The following is an 8,943-nucleotide window of genomic DNA, read 5'->3' on the forward strand; positions in this document are numbered from 1 at the left end:
GTTGCACTTGACCGTGAGCTCTGGGTAGCAGCAGAGCCGAGGTACACTCCTAGGACTGTACAGTAAAACAAGGAGACAACTGACAGGTGAGATGCACAGGTGGAAAATGCCTTATACTTGCCCTGAGCTGATGAGATCCCACGTATGGAGGAAACTATCTTAGAGTAAGAGTAAAGGATCCCTGCTAGGGAAGCACCACCCAACAATCCAGCTGCAAAATGCATCACCATGTCATTAAGAAAGGTGTCAGAACAGGCAAGTTGGGCCACTTGATTGATTTCACAAAAAAAGTGGGGGATTTCTACTTGTGTACAGAAGGACAGCCACAACATCATTAAGGTTTGTAATAACGAATTCAGGATGCTCACCGTCCAGGACACCAGAACAAGCAGTCCACAGAAGATGGGTTTCATGATGATCGTGTAGTGCAAAGGGTGACAGATGGCCACAAATCGGTCATAAGCCATCACAGACAATAGAAAGTTGTCCAATCCAGCAAAGAGTAGGAAAAAGTACATCTGTGTGATGCATCCGGCATAAGTTATGACTTTGTTCTGAGTCTGGATGTTCACCAGCATCTTTGGGACACTGGTAGAGGTGAAGCAGATGTCTACAAAGGACAGGTTGGCCAGGAAGAAGTACATGGGCGTGTGGAGGTGGGAGTCAGAGCTGACGGCCAGGATGATGAGCAGGTTCCCAAACACAGTGATCAGGTACATGGAGAGGAAAAGCCCAAATATGAGGGGCTGCAGTTCTAGACCCTCTGAAAATCCCAGAAGAAAAAATTCTGAAATATGTGTATCATTTCCTGGTTTCATGTGCTGGAGGTGACTACCAGGGAACAAAAAGATAACATGACTAATTTTCTCAATAATGAACATTGAAAATGTCATTGAAATGCTACAATTCTTATTTTGCATCAAAAGTGAATATGCAACATTTTTGTACGGAACTTATCCCCTCCAGCATCTCCATGCCAGCTCTGAATAGGTATTCACTTCCCACACTTAACATTTTCCCCAAGTGCTCATATTTTCTATACTTTTAATGAGGAATTCTGTCACCCGTTTGAGGAATAACCTTGAGCACTGACTAACCTTCACGCAAAGCGTATAAGTGTCTAGAAACAAAAGCCTGGAGGGTTCAGTGATGGAGAAAGGGGATAAGCAAATAAAGACCAGATAAAATATGGAGGTGACAGGTGCCGTGAGGAAAAACAAAGCCTGTGTAAAGGGAAGCGTGGATGGAGGGATGGCTCTTCCGGGTTGTTCGGGCACACCGGCACACAGGTAAACAGAGCCCTCGAGGAGACAGGAGACACGAGGTCCTCTGGGGAAGAGCGTGTCCATCGGAGGGAACTGTGAGTGCGACGGCTCTGAGGAAAGACGTGGGTTTTTCTACATTAAGTTTTTAAAGCATGAGGGTGGTCGACACACCAGGTCACGTTAGTTTGGGGGGCGCCACACAGTGATTCAACAAGTGTCAACATCACGCCCTGCTCACCAGGCATGGAGCTGCCATCTGTCACCACACAGCCTGTGACAGCATCACTGACAGTGTTCCCTCCGCTGGGCCTTTCCCTCCCCTGAGTCTCTCTTCCTGAACATGGAAGGAATTCCTTAACCGGAAGCCAGTGTCTCCCACTCCCCTTCACCATCCTGCCTTTTGTTGTTTGCATATTGTGTTAAAGACCCAGGCTCAAAAGAAAGCCAGTGTGTCCAGGGGAAGGAGCGAGAGGAAGACTGATGAGAGGTGGTGGCAGGGAATGTTGAGGAATGAGGTGGCCTCCCGGACACCGATGAAACTTCCCGGCACAAGGAACCCCTCCTTCACATGGTGTTCCTTGCACTTTATTAATTTCGTTTCCAAGGAATCTTTGAATAGAAATAGGCACCCTTCCTATATTCATTGTCGGTAGTAATCTGGCACCTGTATTTTAAGGGTCACGTATTAGAGCTATGGGTTTCAGGACTTCTCCTTGAGAACCACTATGTCGCACGTGAACACACACACACACACACACACACACACACACACACACTCACACACATACACACACACGCTATAGCCTCCTATAGCTATTCTCACCTATGGCCACAATATTATACAATGATACAAGGCAGGCTGTCAACATCAGATTGTCTTTCCTCTAAAGATGTAAAAATGTGTCCAAATTCCATGAGCATGTAAACATGGGTCTCCATTTTAATAAGATCATTTCATGTCCAGTGTTTAAAGAAAACTAAAAAATCAAATTCAAAAACTGAGAGCAAGAAAAGTGGGGAGAAAGATCTGATGAGCTCAGGTGGCCCCTAGCGATGGTGATGAGAAAGGCGTCCCTGGTTCTGGTGACACCCCAACCCAGGTACATCTCCTTGATGCCTAGAATAATAAAACACCAAAAACAATTTATCCAAAAGAAAAAGTATGAATGTCTTCATGTTATCAAGACATCCCACCAGAATAACAAGCAAGGAAAGACACCAACAATTCACAAAAGGAAATGCACAGAGTACAAAAAAATGGGAGATTTTCAAGGATTATTTGCTTAAAAAAAAACTTTTTCTAAAAAATATATAATTCCAAACTTGTATAATCAGAAACTTGGGTTTCAAATTTGGAATCTACACATATTTGCTCTTTGAACTTGGAATAGCAACAAATCTATTCTCATATGGCCCAGGAACAGATGAAGCTGGCCCTTCCCTCACATTCCTTTGTAATTCCTGGGCTTTGGGTTTTAATCTCTTTTTTGGCAAACTCATCGGGCAACTCTCCTCCTGTTTCTGATTTTTGTCCAACGTGTGTAGGCATCCCTACAGTCTACCCTATAAAATCCTGTACGTGCCTCAAAAACCTATTTCCTTTCTTCATCTGTATATCCCTGAGTACATTATGTCACACACACATTTATGTCACTCACTCTACTTTCTTCATTTAATGTAGGATCCAAATGAGCAGGACCTCACCTCCTTTGTTCAGTTTTGCCATTTGATAAAGGTGTGCATTGAGATAGAAACACACTTCTAGAAAATGGAATTTATTTTTTGGGGAATCTCCACACTGTTTTCCAGAGTGGCTGCACCAGTTTGCGTTCCCACCAACAGTTCAAAAGTGTTCCCATTTTGCCACATCCTCGAACCAGCAATAGCACTACTAGGAATTTATCCAAGGGATACAGGAGTGCTGGCTCATACAGGCACATGTACCCCAATGTTTACACTATCGACAGCACTATGGACAGTAGCCAAATTATGGAAAGAGCCCAAATTTCCATCAACTGATGAATGGATAAAGAAGATGCGGTATATACATACAATGGAATCCTACTTGGCAATGAGAAAGAATGAAATCCTGCCATTTGCAGCAACGTGAATGGAACTGGAGGGTACTATGCTAAGTGAAATAAGTCAGTCAGAGAAAGACAGGTATCATATGTTTTCACTCGTATGTGGAACTTGAGAAACTTAACAGAAGACCTTGGGGGAAGGGAAGGGGAAAAATAGTTACAAACTGAGAGGGAGGGAAGCCAAACCATAAGAGACTCTTAAATACAGAGAACAAACTGAGGTTGATGGGGAGGCAGGAGGGCAGGGTAGAGGGGAAAATGGGTGATGGGCATTGAGGAAGGCACTTGTGGGGATGAACACTGGGTGTTGTACGTAAGCGATGAATCATGGGAATCTACCCCCAAAATCAAGAGCACATTGTACACACTGTATGTTAACCAACTTGACAATTAAATTAAATTAAATTAAATTAAATTAAATTAAATTAAATTAAAAAAAAGAAAGTGGAGTTTATAAAATAAAAAGAACAGCAGGAACAAGAAAACCAGGATAAACATAGTGGATTCAAAACAACCTTGTTAATCGAAATTGAATTTTAAAAGACTGTCTTCTGCAAGAAAAGATTAAAAATAACAATAATTTCATCGCATTAACACAGGTCTCTATATCAAAATGGAATGGGCAGCAACCAAAAGCAGATATGAAAATATAATTTATAACTATCATTCATTTAAAAGTAGTGCAGGGAGCATTATCTAAAATTATAATTTCAGGGGCGCCTGGGTGGCGCAGTCGGTTAAGCGTCCGACTTCAGCCAGGTCACGATCTCGCGGTCCGCGAGTTCGAGCCCCGCGTCGGGCTCTGGGCTGATGGCTCGGAGCCTGGAGCCTGTTTCCGATTCTGTGTCTCCCTCTCTCTCTGACCCTCCCCCGTTCATGCTCTGTCTCTCTCTGTCCCAAAAATAAATAAACGTTGAAAAAAAATTTAAAAAAATAAATAAATAAATAAATAAAATTATAATTTCATCCTATATAAACATAAGTGGAGTCACACATTCTTGCGAGAAAGATATAAGTTGAATGCAAGAGGAATTCATGTTTCCACAGGATGGTAGAAGCAAGATTGCTGGCTCTGAGAACGGATCTAATCACAAGAAGCAAAAGATAGTGAGGAATCACAGTTGTGAGGGAAGGTGGCGATACATACAAAAGGCAGTTTATGACTACAAGGCACATAAAAAGCAATGGGTGGGAGACAAAATATGACTGATAGACTTGACCACTCAAAGTTTATAGACTCTCACACCACCCAGAAAATATATCTGTACATACATACAAGAATTAAACAGCAAATAGCAAACTTGGCTTAAAATTTTGCAATTATTTCTTTTGTTTGCTTCATGTTTTTATTTACATTCTAGTTGGTTAGCATATAGTTTAACATCGGTTGTAGGAGGAGAATTATTCGTTGAAAGAATGCAATCAAAGAGCAAAAGGAAAATGATTCAGCAAGAACAACAAACAAACAAACAAAAGCAGGAATAAGAATGTTCAGACCCCAGGATACAAGGCAAAGAACTTTCCCAAATAAGTTACGACAGAGAAAGTAAATGGCTAACGAACCCAAAAATATTTTCCGGCTCCAGGTAATGAAATAAGTGGAAAATAAAGCCCTCTAGCATATGCCTGTTTGTCTTTTAAATAAAAATTTTTAATGAATACCTAATGTGAGAGAAGATTCTGTGAAATGTATGTCTTCAGAACTGCAGTTGCAAGATTGTGGCTCCCTCCGTTGGTCTGGATCTTTCTAATGGATACAGAATATGCTCCAATATACCCCATCTTAAAAATATTTTTTAAATTCCCTCACTGCACTGCAATGCTGTCCATACCTAATAGTGTTTTTTCATATTCCCTTTAACTGCAAAACTCCTTGGAAGTGTTCAGATTTTCCTGGGAGTCAGTATCCCCATTCCTCCTTTAGGCTCATCCAACTGGACTTTTATTCCCACCACCTAATTGTGGAAATAGTCCTTGCATCTCCAAGTTCACCAGACATTTCTTTTTTAAACATATTAAATAAATTGATTATAAATGAATGAATTCACCACACCAGCTTGTCTCCAGACTAGGCTGGTTAGGCTCTCAGGTGACCTCAGGTAAAAGCTTTCAGCTTCCATTCTCTCTGAACCTTTCCTGAAGTACCTGCTGAGATCTGAGACCCACCTGGATGGGGTCTCTGAGAGGAAGGTTTCCATGTGGAAGTCCAAATTCCTCCCCATTGGCTGATGATGGAAACCAAAGCTCTGTTCCCAGACTGCAGGAAGGAGTGAAGCATTGGTCCCCAAGCCAGACTTAGGAATCCAAATGCAAAAACCATGTGTCCTCCAGCCTAAGATTGGAGCAGGAGGTCAGGGGCTGCAACTGAGGAGATATTTACAGCTCCTTATGTTTGCTGTATCTGCTCCCTATACCTGCTCATTAGACACATTTCCCATTATTACTCCAACCCCTGAGCACATCTCCCTAGGGGAACTTATATGGACAGAATGGAATTTTTTCCTGTAGATTCTCTGTTCCCAAGAGATCAGATTAGAATCAGGCGTATCCAATTTTTATTACCCTTCCTTGAACTTTCCTGGCTTCCAGAGCTCTAACATTGAAACTTTTCACAGCACTAAGTGAAAGGTTTTTTTCCAAATCTAAAACTCAGGAACTTGTCTTGACTATGTCCCTTGGTTCTCCAAAACAATGACTTGTGGTGGGAACACAGCTCCTGACAGCTCTAGAAAAATCCCTATTCCTTCTTCAACAAGCAAAGATGTGTTCCTTTCCTATACAGTCATGGGTACAACAATCCTTGGCTTCATAATTATTTTGACAAATCAGTTAAGAGTTTGTATCTTTAATACAGGTTAAAAGTTGACATTTATGAAACATTTGGTAATTCAAGCTATATTTTAAAGCATAGTCATCAGGATAGTAATGTACTGGCACAAAAACAGACACATAGATCAATGGAACAGAATAGAAATCCCAGAAATGGACCTACAACTATATGATTAACTAATCTTCGACAGAGTAGGAAAGAATATCCAATAGAAAAAAGACAGTCTCTTCAACAATGGTGTTGAAAAATTGGACAGCAACATGCAGAATGAAACTGGACCACTTTCTTACACCAAACACAAAAATAAATTCCAAATGTGTGAAAGACCTCAATGTGAGACCATCAAAATCCTAGTGGAGAACACAGGCAGCAATCTCTCTGCCCTCAGCTGCAGCAACTTCTTTTTTTTTTTAATGTTTATTTATTTTTGAGAGAGAGAGAGAGAGAGAGCACAAGCAGAGGAGGGGCAGAGAGAGAGGGAGACACAGAATCTGAAGCAGACTCCAGGCTCTGAGCTGTCAGCACAGAGCCCAGTGAGGGGCTCAAACTCACAAGCTGTGAGATCATGACCTGAGCCGAAGTCGGACGCTTAACTGAGCCACCCAGGCTCCCCTGCAGCAACTTCTTATTAGACATGATGCCTGGAGGCAAGGGAAACAACAGCAAATATGAACTATTGGGACCTCTTCAAGATAAAAAGCTTCTGCACAGCAAAGGAAACAATCAACAAAACTAAAAGGCTGCCTACAGAATGGGAGAAGATATTTACAAATGACATATCTGATATAAGGTTAGTGTCCACAATCTATAAAGAACTTCTCAAACTCCACACTGAAAAATTAATAATCCAGTGAAGATTTGGGCAGAAGACATGAACAGACACTTTTCCAAAGACATGCAGATGGCTAACAGACACACGAAAAGATGCTCAATGTCACTCATCGTTAGGGAAATACAAATCAAAACCACAGTGAGATATCACCTCACACCTGTCAGAATGGCTAAATTTAACAATGCAGGAAACAACAGGTGTTGGCCAGGATGTGGATAAAGGGGAACCCTCTTACACTATAAGTGGGAATGCAAACTGGTGCAGCCACTCTGGAAAACAGTATGGGAGTTCCTCAAAAAATTAAAAATAGGACTATCCTACAATCCAGCAAATGTACTACTAGATATTTACCCAAAGGATAGAAAAGTAATGATTCAAAGGGGCACATGCACTCCAATGTTTATAGCAGCATTATCTACAAGAGCCAAATAATGGAGAGAGCCCAAATGCCAATTGAGTGATGAATGGATAAAGAAGATGTGGTTTACGTATACAACGGACTATTACTCAGGCATAAAAAAGACTGAAATCTTTCCATTTGTAATGAGTGCATTATGCTAAGCAAAATGAGCCAGAGAAAGACAAATACCATATGATTTCATTCACACGTGGAATTTAAGAAATGAAACAGATGAACATAGGGGAAGGAAGAAAAGAGAGAGAGGGAGGTAAACCATAAGAGACTCTTAGCTATAGAGAAAAAACTAGGGGTTGCTGGGGAGGAGGTGGGCAGGGGAGGGGTTAAATGGGTGATGGGGATTAAGGAGCACACTTGTTGTGATGAGCACTGGGTGTTGTAGGTAAGTGATGAGTCATTAAATTCTACTCCTAAAACAAATATTACACTGCATGTTAACTAACAAGAATTTAAATAAAAACTTGAGGGGTGCCTGGGTGGCTCAGTCAGTTGAGCATTTGACTTCAGCTCGGGTCATGAGCTCACCGTTTCTGAGTTCAAGCCCCATGTCGGGATCTGTGCTGACAGCTCAGAGCCTGGAGCCTGCTTCAGATTCTGGGTCTTCCTCTCTTCCCCTTCCCTACTTGTGCTCTCTCTCTCTCTCTCTCTCTCTCTCTCTCTCTCAAAAATTAATAAACATTTTTTTTTTAAAAAAGCTTGAAACATTTAAAAAAGATCTTTTCAGGCACCATGGGCTGAGCTTGAAATTGTATATGTATTGTCTCATTTATTTTTTTCAAAAGCCATTCTATGAGGGACATAATGTTAGGAGCCTCATTCCACATTTGCAGAGATGTGACTTGGAAGGGTTGAGTGGTCACCCCAGAATTATGGACTGGACCATTATGAACTGATGTGCTTCTATTGGAATGCTGAGTTCTCTTGCTCTAGACCAGTGGATCTCAGCCAGGGATGATTTTGCCTTCAAAGGACACTTGAAAATACCTGGAGAAGGTTTTGTTTGTCATAGCTTAGGAAGTGCTCCTGCTAATTTGACATGCCCAGGGTGGCCCAGAAATTCTGCCTTGTAACTAGCTCCCTGTTGTTACTTTGACGATCTTGGTCTGTAGACAACCTTTGCATATTAAGACTGTGGTCCAGTGGTAGAATCAAGCGTGAGTATTTTGGGGGTTTCTTCTACAAGAACCCCCCTACCTACCTCAGGTCTGACCTTAGGCAGTCAAATGTGGGACTCAGTGGTTCAGCTTCTTTATACACAAGTTTGTAGGTGTCTCTTTTTCCTCATGACAGGAAATGAACCTTCCAAGCCTTTGTTCCTTTATCTGTAAACTAGAGAAACTCCATCTAAGCATTTGGTGTGATAATCCTTTTGGTTAGTAATATCTTTTTTAAAAAGTTAATGTTTATTTATTTTTGAGAGAGAGAGAGAGCATGAGTAGAGGAGGGCAGAGGGAGACACAGAATCCAAAGCAGGCTCTAGGCTCTGAGCTGTCACCACAGAGCTTGATGCAGGG

At 41.6% G+C, this 8,943-nt stretch overlaps 1 pseudogene; it reads right to left on the reverse strand.

Moving 5' to 3' along the window:
- Positions 1–279: 279 nt before the first annotated feature.
- LOC122487015 lies at positions 280–756 on the reverse strand (annotated as a pseudogene).
- Between the last annotated feature and the right edge of the window lie 8,187 nt (positions 757–8,943).

The sequence above is a fragment of the Prionailurus bengalensis genome, chromosome A2, assembly GCF_016509475.1.
Source record: "Prionailurus bengalensis isolate Pbe53 chromosome A2, Fcat_Pben_1.1_paternal_pri, whole genome shotgun sequence".
Classification (NCBI taxonomy): domain Eukaryota; kingdom Metazoa; phylum Chordata; class Mammalia; order Carnivora; family Felidae; genus Prionailurus; species Prionailurus bengalensis.